Source organism: Thamnophis elegans, chromosome 4 (assembly GCF_009769535.1).
Source record: "Thamnophis elegans isolate rThaEle1 chromosome 4, rThaEle1.pri, whole genome shotgun sequence".
Classification (NCBI taxonomy): domain Eukaryota; kingdom Metazoa; phylum Chordata; class Lepidosauria; order Squamata; family Colubridae; genus Thamnophis; species Thamnophis elegans.
In genome coordinates, this window is record NC_045544.1 from 110,869,643 (window position 1) to 110,883,228 (window position 13,586).

Genomic DNA, 13,586 nt, shown 5'->3' on the forward strand with positions numbered 1-13,586 from the left:
TTAAAAATACAACATACAGGGCGGGGCATAACCTTTTCCTAGGGGGTCACAGCAACACTTGTAATAACAACACAAATAATTCATACACCATTCGAAAGCCCATCAAAAACTGAGTTTATTGACACGATTTAATAGTCAGTATGACCACCATTAGCCCTTCGAACAGCATTCAAACGAGGTGGATAAGAACACAACAAATCTTCAAACAGTTCCGTTCGATTTTCCAGATTTTTCAACACAGTTTCCAAATTCATTCTCAAAGTTTCAACCGAATATCGATTTTGACCTTGCTCCTGAATCATCAGAGCTTCCACTTCATCCTTAATTATGGCCCCAATGTTCTCTGCCGGATTGAGATCTGGCGAATTTCCCGGCCAGACGTCATTGCCCCAAAATTCGACATTGTTTTCCTTTAACAATTGCTGAGTCGCATTTGCACGCATGCAAGGAGCTTTGTCATGAAGAAAGACAGCCTCACCAACCACCAAGACATTGTCTGGATCACTGAGAAATGGAATGACATTCTCCAATAAAATTTTCTCACGGAAATAACTGCCATCCCAGGATTCCCCTTTATCCTTCAAAACCCAATGCAGTTTCTTGGCTGTGAAAATGACGAAAATCCCGATGCAAGTCGGATTGCGAACGATTTGTCGATATCGTTCATGTTTGGCGATGTCGTCGACGTCTTTAGCCCAAATTCGATCGTTCTGGAAATTCGGTTTTCGAATGGCATAAACGAAGAATTCGTCAGATGGCGCCAAATGAAGAAAATCTTCCTCGGTCCATTCAGACAACCAATCGCACAACCAAAGCCGATCTTGAACGTGTGTTTGAGTTTTCAATGGTTTGCAAATGACGTGGAATGGCTTCAAACCTTCTCGTTCTCGATATCGGCCGATTGTCCTTTGATCAACTCGTTTTCCACGAATTTGAAGGATTTCTTGGGCCACTTTTCGGTTTCCTTTTCGTTGTTTGCGACTGCCAGTTGCAATGATGGCTTTGCTTTCTTGGGACAGTTGCAGAGGACGCCCTTCTCCAAATTTTGTGAAACATTCTTGGGCTGTTTTGTTCCAATTATCAGTAACCCAATCCGGATGACGTTTCAATTTGTTTGCAATCCATTTTCGATTGATAAACGTCGCTCCAGCATCGCGAGCCTCTCGAAAGGCAATGCATTTTATTCTGTCAATGATCCTTTGTTCTTCCGAATCGAATTTTCCAGCCATTCTTAAAGCAAATTTAACATTTAATAGCTCATTCAATTCAGTTTTTTATGGGCTTTAAAATGAGGTGTCGCGGAAGTTGTAAACTGCTGTCGATCTTGCTGTGACCCCCTAGGAAAAGGTTATGCCCCGCCCTGTAGTTCACAGCTCCAGTTCAACTCCAGGCCTGTGACCAAACCAGGTTTTCAAAGCTTTGTAGAATTCTAAGATAAAATGTGCTATCCTTATCTCTGCAGGGATATTGTTTCAGATTGTATGGACGACAACAGAAAAGACATCACAAAATATCAATGTTTAATAGAGGAATCTGAAGCACATCTACTCTGCTGGAACATGCTAGGTGGGCAGAAACAGAGATAAGCAATCTCTTAGGTATTTAGGCCCTATGCCATAGAGAGCACTTTGAATTGCACTTGGAAGCCAACTGGCAGTCAGTGCAACTCATGTACCAGTAGTGACATGTGGGTGTATTGAGAGATGCCTTTTATTGCTCACATCGTTTCATTTTGAAGCAGCTGTAGCTTCTGACTGATCTTCAAGGGCAGCCTCATGTACAGTGCATTGTAATAATCCAGTTGTGAAATGATCAAGGCATGAATAACCATCTGGAGAGTCTCCTGATCAAGGACACAACTGGTGCAGGTGATGAGCCTGCAAAAAGGCCCTCTTGGCAGTAGCATCAAGTCTAGAAAAATATTTCTGGAAGTTCTGGGGGCACCTGCACTTTCAAAATGTTTGCAGCCACTTGTTCCCTCCACTCAGTTGATTGACAATTAAAGATCTTTAGCAGATGTTTGCAGAAAGGTCTTTGCAAATGTTAAGAGCTGGTATCAGGCACATTTGGAACCAGCCATTCCCAGACTCTTGACAGACAGTATTTAAGTAAGTGATAAATGATACCCTTAAGGAAAGTAATTAGGGAATTAATAAATAAAGGCAACAAAAATTCACAAACAGGGACTGGAAAATTATAACATTCTACTATTATTTCCCTAATATTTGGTGCAATATCTGAGTTTTTAGATTGAGATAAGCAACACTCAAAATTGGTAACCATTCATAATTCCATGCATTTGTCTAGTTTTCTTTTAAAATTTTCTAAACCAGTGTCCGCTATCAATCCAATGACAGAAGATCTCCATTATTTAATTATGTTGTATAAGAAAAATATTTCCTTTTTATCAATTTACCTCCATTTAGTTTCAATGTATGACCCTGAGTTCTAGCATTATGTCAGAGAGGGAAAAATCTACCTTATACCTTTCTATGTCTTTATTATATATTTTTCTTACTCCCCTTGCATCAAGGTCTACCATTAAGTTGTAATGATTAAGGAGCTGAACTAGGTCTGGACAACTCACACAAATTCAAGACATGATTTGGAGCCAACTTCCCAGTTTATTGCTGTGGAGAAAAAAACTATAGGCAGGAATGCTATTTACGTATATTGTCTTGAATTCCTACAAGGAGAGACAGGACATTAACTAACCAATATATTAGCTTCCAATATATTAGCTAAATTATGAGTGTCAAACTCACGGCGTCATGTTGCTGTCATATAATGTATCATGACATTTTCCCCTTTTGTGGAGCTGGGGTAGGTGTGGCCTGTGCCTGACACATCCAGCCTGTGGGCTGCCAGTTTGACACCCCTGTTCTAAATGCTATCATTTCTTTTCTCAAAATGTCTTCTAATCTCCTGATTACTTCGGTTCAGGCTGGTTCACCTGAACCGGTAATAAAAAATGCTACCAGTTCGCCAGAACCAGTAGTAAAAAAATGCTACCAGTTCGGACGAACCAGTAGTCAGCTGTGCGACAATCAGCAGTGCTGTGCGATTTATATTCGCTAGAAATCGCATGGCACAGTTGATTATCGCAAAGCTGATCGTCAGAACCTTTTTTAAAAGCATTTTTTACTACCGTTTCAGGCATGATATTAGGGCTGCCTTCTCCAAACAAATGGTCTCAAAGTAACATTGAAGGATAGCTTCCATTATCTCCAGCCAATATACAAATTGGAAGGCACTGGATGAGGAAGGCTGGACACTGTACTACTTATTCGAATCTTCCCACTCCCCCAAAAATTAAGCATCTAGGCAGACATTGAAATAACTTATTGATCAACAGGATGTGCTCTTCACTGGTTTCATTACCAAATGATTAGAAAATACAGATTCATGGAAGACTTGGCTATCAGGCCAAAGTAGTACATGGAATCTACAAATATGCCAACCTATTCTTCAGAATATATATTGCTCCAGGCAAACGGCACAGGATTCTTTTTCTTTCTTTGCACCCTTCCTGTGAGTTTCTCAGAGACATAATTTTCAAAGGCTCAGAGAAAGTCAATTTGAAAATAAGATGCTGAATTGATCTGATTCAGGATCCAATATAAGTTGGTCACTGGGACCAGGGGTTTTGCCTTCCAAGCTTTCAGACTCGTGCTAGAGACATTCTTCAGGGAACTTTTCATCCTCACACTATAAAAAAGATGTTGAGACTCTAGAAAGAATGCAGAGAAGAGCAACCAAGATGATTAGGGAACTGGAGGCTAAAACATACAATGAACGGTTATAGGAACTGGACATGACTGGTCTAGTGAACAGAAGGACCAGGGGAGACATTATAGCAGTGTTCCAATATTTGAGGGGCTGCCACAGAGAGGAGGGGATCAAGCTATTTTCCAAAGCACTTGAAGGCCAGACCAGGAATAATGGATGAAACCTGAACAAGGAGAGATTCAACCAGGAAATAAGGGGAAATTTTCTGACAGAGAGAGCAATCCACCAATGGAACAACTTGCCTTCAGAAGTTGTGGGAGCTTCATCACTGGAAGCTTTCAAGAAGAGATGCTATCTGTCAGAAATGGTGTAGGGTCTCCTGCTTGGGCAGGGGGTTGGACTAGATGACCTACAAGGTCTCTTCAAACTCTATTAATCTGAGTGCTGTTTTGTGTGCAGTATTTAAAGTGCCTGTTGTAAATGGCTTTTTAGATGTTAATTGGGGCGTGTTGATGGCTGGCTTTTAGCTGTCCTTCCCTAGTGTTGCCCAGCCCTCGCCTTCTAAGTACTTGATAGGCTGGTGATAAATCAGCACTCCTGTTGACTGATAAGAGGCCTGTTTCCCAGGCTTCAATCACTTCCCTGGCTGTTTTTGTGCCTGCTTGTCCAACAACTTTAGTAGCTGCAAAATTGAATGTGTGTCCTTGTTCATTGCAGTGTGAGGCTACCAATGAATTCAGGTCTCCTCGTCTGAATGCTCACTTGTGTTCTCGCAGTCTGGTGATTAGCTTCCTCCCCATCTGTCCTACACAGTCACCAGGGCAATCCATGCAGGGACAATCTATGTGGGCAATCCATGATCTGATTCAGTAGAGTTGTTCTTAGTCTTAAATTGTCAGTTCTGCCTATTTATCCTAACATGGCTTACAATTTTAAGATACTTTTCCTCTTCTACTTTTGTGGAGCATCTTGTATTAACTGTCCACCTGTTTTCCTGATGTCTGACAGAGTATATAAATAGAACAGACACATGAATATGTCTCACATGGCTCTCTCTGCAAGCTGCTGTGAGGCTTCAAGCCAATAGCAGCAAATTGACAGTTCTCTTTGAAAGGAAGCCGTCACATGAACTCATATTTGAGTCACAGTATATTCCTACCACGTATGGCCCCATGGTGAACTATATCTTGAATGACCGCACAGGAGATGCAGCCATGTTGAAAACTGCCAAGAGTGTAGGAGAGAGATAGCTGAAATATTAAACAATTGCATGGCCACATATTCCTCCATTTTCTTATAAATATGATTTAATAAGCTCTGGTTTGTTGCTAGAAACTTTCAAATAACTATTAATTTAACAAAGAGAGATGAGTTCCTTATCATATTACATTCTTCTCATCTTCCTTCTACAGAGGAATTATTGAGTCTGTCATCTGCACCTCTATAACTGTCTGGTTTGGTTCTGCAACCCAACAGGACAGACACAGACTTCAGAGGATAATTAGAATTGCAGAAAAAACAGTTACTACCAACCTGCCTTCCATTGAGGACCTGTATACTGCATGAATCAAAAAGAGGGCCATGAAAATATTTACAGACCCCTTGCATCCTGGACATAAATTGTTTCAACTCCTACCCTCAAAATGACACTATAGAGCACTGCACACCAAGACAACTAGACGCAATAACAGTTTTTTTCCTGAACGCCTTCACTCTGCTAAACAAATAATTCCCTCAAGGGTGTCAAAACATTCACTAAGGCTGCATTACTATTACTATTAGTCTTCTCATCGTTCTTATCACCCATCTCCTCCCACTTATGACTGCATGACTGTAACTTTGTTGCTTGTATCCTTATGACTTATATTGATATTGTTTCTTGATTGCTTATTTGTACCCTATGACTATCACTAAGTATTGTACCATGATTCTTGATGAATGTATCTTGTCTTTGTATGCACACTGAGAGTATATGCACCAAAGACAAATTCCTTGTGTGCCCAATCACACTTGACCAATAAAGAATTCTATTCTGTTCTATTCTGTTCTACTCTACTCTGTATGAGTTAAAAGAAGAGTTATAGGGTCAAGGTTGTATCCTTGATAGAATAGACACCAAACTAAAGAATAGACACTAAAGCATAAGAAGTAGACTTAATAATCTCCATTGAGGAAAGGCAAAGATGGACTTCTAAAGAAGTGTTACATTTCCCAGTTAAAATTAATCCCTTCACAGTCTTTGGGAATCTGAAGAATTCTTGAACACACTGGATAGATTTCAAAGCACAATGGTTAGAATTCTGCTGAGGCCCTGTGAAATGGTAAGATGAGAAAGATCTCTGAATGATTGCTCCCAAGTGTCCTCTCTGCTTACAGAAAGCATCTTGGTTTACTCTGGTGTCTATAGCAATGATGCAAACTAACAGACAACTGTAGCACATAGATGGTTAAATTTAGCAGCAAATTTATGTGAGCACAATCTCTCTACATGTAGTGATGGCAGAGCTTAGTTTTCTACCATCACTGTATCACCAATAAATGGCCAACACAATTTTCTCAGGCAGAAGGATGGATTGTACAAGATAAGTCCAGCAGCAGATTCAACTGAACAATTAAACACTTGTGATAAGTTTGTAAAACATTTCAAGGATTAGATTTTTCATCCCAACCCAAAACAAGGTGCAAAAATAGCTATTTGCTACAGATGGCTGACTTAAAATTGCTAGCAAAATCAAAAGCAGAACTTGAATTTCTACTGAACATTGTTCGTGCATTCAGTGATGACATAGAAATGCAATTCAGTCTATCCAAATGTGATTAAAGAAGGCAAAGTTTTTGATGTACTACAGCCAATGAGTAGAAATGACAACTAGCACTTAAAGAATTCCATTATTTAAGATTAATGGAGGCCTTCAGCTTACTACATGAACAAGTTGAAAAGAATACTAAGTCTAATTATATAAAATGAATTTGAAAAATGTAGAAAACAACATTAAATGCATGGAACATAATTAAAGCCATAAATACTTTGGTTGATCCAATTAATTGATATGCTGGAGGTAAAATTGAGTAATACAAGCTGAATTAGATGTACTTTATAAAAAAACAAGAACATTAATTATCATGAATCATACTATCCACCCATAAAGCAGTTGACAGGCTGCACGTCACCAGAAGTAAGGGTGGGGGGAGATTTAAAAAAAAAAGTATAATAGAGGAAGAACAAACATAAATTGAATGATTGCATCACACATAGTATGGAATTACTACTGGTTCAAGTTTACAAAGAAAAACTACAGAAGTTTACAAAATCAAAAGAAGATTATGAAAAGAAAACTAAAAGTTGAATTAATGCCTACAAATATATACCTCTTTATGGTCAATATATGCATTTTCCCCCTTTCAATGATCTAGTAATCTGTTTGGGGGTGGAGTCGAGGCAACTGAATGTAATTGAGTGTTTACTGACCAGATGCCCTTCCTGTCACCTATGTGGAGCTCACACCAGATATTTTCATTTTGCACTGAGAGAGAAAAATATCTGCCGCTACCTAGGATCGAACTCACAGCCTCCTAATTGTGATGTAAGAACTCCAACTCTAAGCAAGCATACTACTTGGTCAATATGCACATGCCAATAAAGGAAAATCAGATCAAAAATTTAACAGCAGTTGCTGAAAATTGAAATTATTAAAGGAAACTTTTAGAAAATAATATATCAAGATCTGGTGGGGTTGGTATGGATATTATTATTGTTGTACTACAGTTATAAAATTATTGTAGTATATACAAAGCAAGATGGCTTTTTGCAAAGTCAGCGATATCAAACTTAAAATGTCCAAAATTTGGTGAATCTTTGGTATGATTTTAAAAGCTCCAATTGCTATAAAGTTATAGTTGACATTTTCCTCTAAAGTCTTTCAATTAAATTTGGTTACTTTTTCTATTTGATTTTCATCAGTTTGACTTCCCTGATATTGCTATATCTATGAACCACATCTTTTTCTTTTCATTAATAGCAATGTTTGTTATGTTTCAGGTGTCTGTTGAATTGTTTTAAAAAAAACTGCATGTAACTGCCTCTTATTCTTCAAATAAAACTTTTATCATGCTAATTGACTAAATATTTAATCTCTATCCCTCTAGACAATTACTCTGCAGCTATCAAATTTTCCATATGGAAAATGTTGAATACACACAGGCTAATCCTGAATATATTTAACTTGCACATAAAACCCAATTTTATATAACTGTTCTTTTTCCAAATTCACATGAACAGATTACTGCTTTAGCTTTGTATAATCTTATTTGCTGATTATCCAGATAGCAAAAACAAACAAACCCTGGAGTAAATAACAATTTAAGGTTTATATTACTTCCCTCAGTTTTTAAAGGCTTTGTTACATACCAAAATGTTTTATTAGATTGGGCTAACAGCAGGCTTATTCTAATACATTTTACACATTTCAAAATAAGAGAAGTGCTGATTTAAATTCACTCTAGTTTACAATTCTTTCATCCAAAATTAAAATGGTTCATCTGTATAATAAACCTGGGTGTATTATGGATAGCTTGTTGGGTTGAGGGAGGACTATTATCCACAAATCTGCCTTCCCAGGTTTTCAGTCTCTTAGGAACCTTGAGTTTAGAGCCAGGAGTGTAGCACTAAGGATTTTACAGTAAAATTTGTATGTAATCAGGTATCTTGTTCTTGAGGTAACGAAATGCAAATATCTGCATGTTAACTTGGATTACTGGAACAAGCTGGGCATCGTCTAATGTATTTTATTTTGATTGTCATTAGCAGCCTAAACTCTGGAACAATTTTGCAACATAAAATATGATAAACAAACACATCTATCTTCCGGTTTGGGCGGGGGCCTGAGGGGGTTGTTGTTTTTAACAGCTCCGGATCCTTGGCTGCGTTAAGCTGTCTAAACAGTATCCATCAACTGTTTGACAGTTTGATTACCTCTTCTCCGGGCCAAGGAGAAGAAGGCGAGCAAGCTATGTGTGGGCAGTGCTCCATTTAACCCCACAGAACATAAATCTGGGGTGGGAAGAGGGAGACGCCTGGTAACATAGTGATTCTCTGCGTCAAGGACCTCTTCTGCCTTTTTTGCAGAACGAAGGCACCCTCAGCTCAAAGATTGATTTATTACTGATTTCAAAACCGGCAGAACTGATACTGGTGAACTTCTAATTGTATGTATAAGTCTTTAACTCCATTTTTTAAAGAATTCCTTTTGACAATTTACTTGCTAGAAATACACAGAAAATGGCACCAAACAACTTTGTAGGAGGGGTCAGGCTCTGAAGACATAGATTTCTATGGAGCTCAGAACATTTAAAGATCAGTAAAATAGAAGTGATTTATTACCAAACTAAATAGTAGTTGCTAAACAAGCGGCTTGCCTGGATCTAGTATTTGGGTGGAGAAGATTACACCTGGAATGGCTTCTAAGCAGCAGAAACTTGCCCCCCCTAATGCGTCTAAAAGCGCTGGAAATTCTCCAGCTCCTGGGACTAAATTACAGTCACTACTCCCCCCCTCCCAAGCTCTTCCTACGCCTGCAGGGAAGCCTTTGACCTGAGAAATACTGCAAAAAGAACTAAGCGTGGCCTTAGCCGAGGCTTTAAAAAATCATGCAGCTGCGATGGAAATTAAAATAAAGGAGGAGATATCTGCTGCTCATAAAGAATTGTCAGAAGAACTTTTGGACTCGATTCAGACTCGGAACCAGCAAATTCGAGACGATATTCTTGAGGCTTTTAAGTGCCTATCTGGTTATGTCTGTGGAATTGAAGATAGATTGGAAGATCTTAATGATTCTAATATTAATTTGGTAACGAAAATGGATGTGGTTCAACAAAAGGTTGGTGAGACTTCCGGGGGGCGTGGCCTGTTGCCGAGGAGGGCTCCACCGAGCTCCTCAGAGATCTGGTCTGTATATCTAAATAAGATCATAGATAGCACCCCTTTTTGGCTAAGAAAGGGGCAGGGAGGATAGCCCCGTAGGTTAGGATCTAATCGTAAGCCACAGCCTTTTTTCTTTTTTGGCTGTGGAAAGAGATTAGAGCCGGCCGAAGCGGAGCTTTTATCTCCAGCCATTTCTTCTCAGCTGCCTTTTTTTTTTTTTGGCAGCCCCAGACAGGCTAGCCTCCCCCCAGGACAAGACAAAGTTTTTTCAAGCTAGAATTGATACGGGCGGGTCCCACCCCTGTGAGATTTATGTTTTCATTACTATCGTAAATACCAGCACCATTCGTCTTAGAGACTTCTTTGTCTAAACAGACCTCAAAATGGCGATTTCTCTCCGTGGATGATTGATGTACTTAGCCGGTGTTATCTTCCTGCAGACTGCTCCTTAAATTTTTCTTCTTTGGAAATAGAGGGGAGCGAAGCTCTGCTTACTTGCTTATTTATTATGCCACCCAAGTCAAGGAAGCGTCTTGCTACAAAAGAATTTAAAGAATCTTCATTGGAAACACAGCCTTTGTCTCCTATGCCTTCTGCTGGGGAACTTTTAACACAGGAATATCTCCTTAAAATGCTTAACGCTTTTAAGAAAGAAATCAGGGAATTTGTATTGGAATTATATGATGATTTAAAATCTAAAGTTAATCAAATGAAGGCGAATACGTTTGCAGCTGTGTCTGCTCTGTCAGATTACTCTGCTGAAATAGAGAACAAATTGGAAAGTCTGGAGAAGGCTAACTTTAATTTGACTACCAATATTCAAATTTTACAACAGAAAATTAGAGACAATGAGAAACAGCTTATGATGTTAAATTTTAATAGGAAGGCATCTTCTATAAGAGTCAGAGGATTCCGTGAAAAGGAGCAAGAGAATTTAAAACAGACCTTTGCTGAAGCCTTCAGCCATGCGCTGGGAAGCCCGGGACTTAACTTTGATTGGCAGATTCGGAAAATCTATCGCCAGAACTCATTGATAGCGGAACAGCGACAGCTCCCGAGGGACATAATTATACATTTTTCTACAAAAGAATCTAGAAATGCGATTGTGCAAAAGCTTCATAATAACAGTCTCCGAGTTGACGGCCAAGACCTGATTGTTTTTAAAGATATCCCTTCTCAGATGCTGAAAGAAAGAAGGGATTACGCCTTTTTAACTAAGGAGCTTAGGAGCCAACAGATTCGATACAGATGGGAGGCCCCTGCCGGTATCACGGTTACATTTGAGAATCAAAGATTTCGTCTTAACTCTGTTTCGGAGGCTCAAGATTTCTATTGTAGGATTCTGAAGGCGGGACTTCCTGACGCGTTTGGAAGAGTGGAGAGACAAGCGGAAGGGGAAGCCGAGCGGCTGGCCTTGTGGTTGCAAGATGGAGGGGGTAGCCCCTCCTCCCTCGGAGAAGCAGAAAAACGGAGATCGAGAATTTAGACATTTCAAAATACTCGCCAAAGTTGAGGACTGAATGGGGGTTTGAGACCTCTCTCCGGTAGAAAAAGCGGACTAATTTTTATCAGAAGGAAAAGCTGGGTGAAACTACTTTGAGCTAGATTTTAAATTAACGTTAGCATAAATTTGATAGTGGTAAACATCAGACAAACAAGGGATGAGGGTAAAATTTACGTTGTTTAAAGCTTATTAGAACAGAAAGCCGGTTGGGATTATCTTAAGATAAGTGTAAAAAGAATGCGGAATGATTTATGGTGTTTAAAATTTGTTAGAAGGGACTACTTTAAAATAGAAGGATAACTGATTCTTGCTGAAAGTATTATTTGAATATGTGGAATGATCTATGTTATTTAATTTTTATATGAAGGGAAAGTTGGTTGAAATTGCTCTGAATTACATTTTAAACAAATGCTAGTATAAATTTGATAGTGGTAAATATCAGACAAGTAAGGGATGAGGGTAAAATGCATGTGGAATGAACTACGTTATTTGAGGTAAACATTAGACAAGCAAGGGATGAGGGTAAAACTTATGTTGTTTAAAGTTTATTAGAACAGAAAGTCGGTTGGGATTATTTTAAGATAATGTGTAAGAAGAATGCTGAATGATTTATGTTGTTTAAACTTTGTTAGAAGGGACTATTTTAAAATAGAAGGTTAACTGACTCTTGCTGAAAGTATCCGAATATGTGGAATGACCCATGCTATTTAACTTTTACTTGAAGGGAAAATTTCAGACAAGTAAGGGAAAAGGGTAAAACGCATGTGGAATGAATTACGTTATTTAAATCCTATTAGAAGAGGAAGTGGGTTGGAATTATCTTAAGATAGAAATTGATTTCTGTGTAAAGTAATATCTGATTTACGCTGCTTAATTTTACTAAGAAGGGGAAGCTTGGCTAGATTATTTAGATTTACTGTTTGAAAAGGGGGTAAAGAAAGATCATCCATCCTGTGTAAAATTTTACCAGAAGGGAAAGTTTGATTATTTGTCTGTAAAGTTATATTTGAATATATGGCATGAACCATGTTGCTTAAATCTTATCGGAAGGGATCATAAGGTTTAGGAAGAGGAACGGGAGAACCTACAGAAGGTTGGGGTAAATAGCAAAGAAGTAAGAGACGAGAATAAAATATAGATAGAATGATTTATACTATTTAAACATAGATAAAGATGGGGGGCTGAGATCAACACAAAGAGTGGTTACCTTTTTTTTTTTTTTTTTTCCCTTTCCTTTTTTCTTTTTTCCCCTTTTTTCTTTCTCTGTTTTTTCTCTGTTTTTTTTTCTTTAGATATATTATTTTTTTTATTTTTTATTTTATTTTTTAATCCATATGTACACAAGATATTTTAGACAGAAGGAAGCGCCAGGTGTGGGCCCTGGGAACTTGGGAGGATTAGGGATGGGGATTTGTGGGGGGGTGGGGTGGGGGGGTGTTAACATAGCCTTAATAAGAACAAGAATGTATTTATATACGGTGGTTCTTTTTTTTTTTTTTTTTTTTTATATTTATTTATTTATTTCCTTTTTTTTTTTCCTTGGTTCATTTTACCTTTATCAGATCAAACAACATTCGAATAAAGGCATACACCAAGGAGGGAGGTAGAGGGAAGGAAGAGGGAGGAGTAAGGAAGGAGTAAGGGGAATGTAAGGGGAATGTAAGGAGGGTGTCTGGGGAGTAAGGGGAGAAGGAAGGTTTGAGGGGAAAGGGAAGTAGGAGGGGAGTGTTAGAGGGAGAAAGGAAAGTTGGAGGGGGTAGATGGGGTGTATGGAGGATGGAAGGGTTAGGTGGGGTTGTGAATGATGAGTTGTGTTTCTTTTTTATCTGTTCGTTTTATTCCCTTTTTCCTTTTTTTTTTCTTTTTTTTCTTTTCTTTTCTTATAGTGAATACCCTGTATATAAATGATTGCAAATGGAATGTGAAAATTGAATAAAATATATTTAAAAAAAAAAAAAAAAAAAAAAAAAGGTTGGTGATGCAGAAAATGAAATTATAATGTTGCAGTATAGACATATGGAATTTGCCTTAAGGATAAGAAGCCTCAATGAGAAAAATCAAGAAAGTTTGAAGCAGATTTTCTCAGAAGCCTTTGATCAATTGATGGGAAGGTCAGGAAGGGATTTTGACTGGCAAATTGACAAGATATATCGTGTTAATTCCTGGCTCGCCAGACAAAAGCAACTCCCAAGAGATATTGTGGTGTATTTTGCCACGAGAGATATGAGGAATTTGATATTGCAAGAGTCTTACAAAACTAAGCTTCAAATTGGGGGAATTGTTTTGAAGGAAATACCACCTAAAATGTTGAGATCGGGGAAAGACTATGCCCTCTTAGTCGATGAGCTCAAAACTCATCAGCTACAGTTCAGATGGGAGGCCCCAGCCGGACTTGTAGTTACCTACCAGGGGCAAAGATATCGTCTCAACTCA

At 38.5% G+C, this 13,586-nt stretch overlaps 1 protein-coding gene across 1 annotated transcript in view; it reads right to left on the reverse strand.

Annotated features, from left to right (window-relative positions):
• The window catches only part of MTMR9 (myotubularin related protein 9), a 41,517-nt gene that overhangs the window by 7,386 nt on the left and 20,545 nt on the right, over positions 1 to 13,586 (reverse strand). The gene's annotated exons all lie outside the window — the stretch shown is intronic.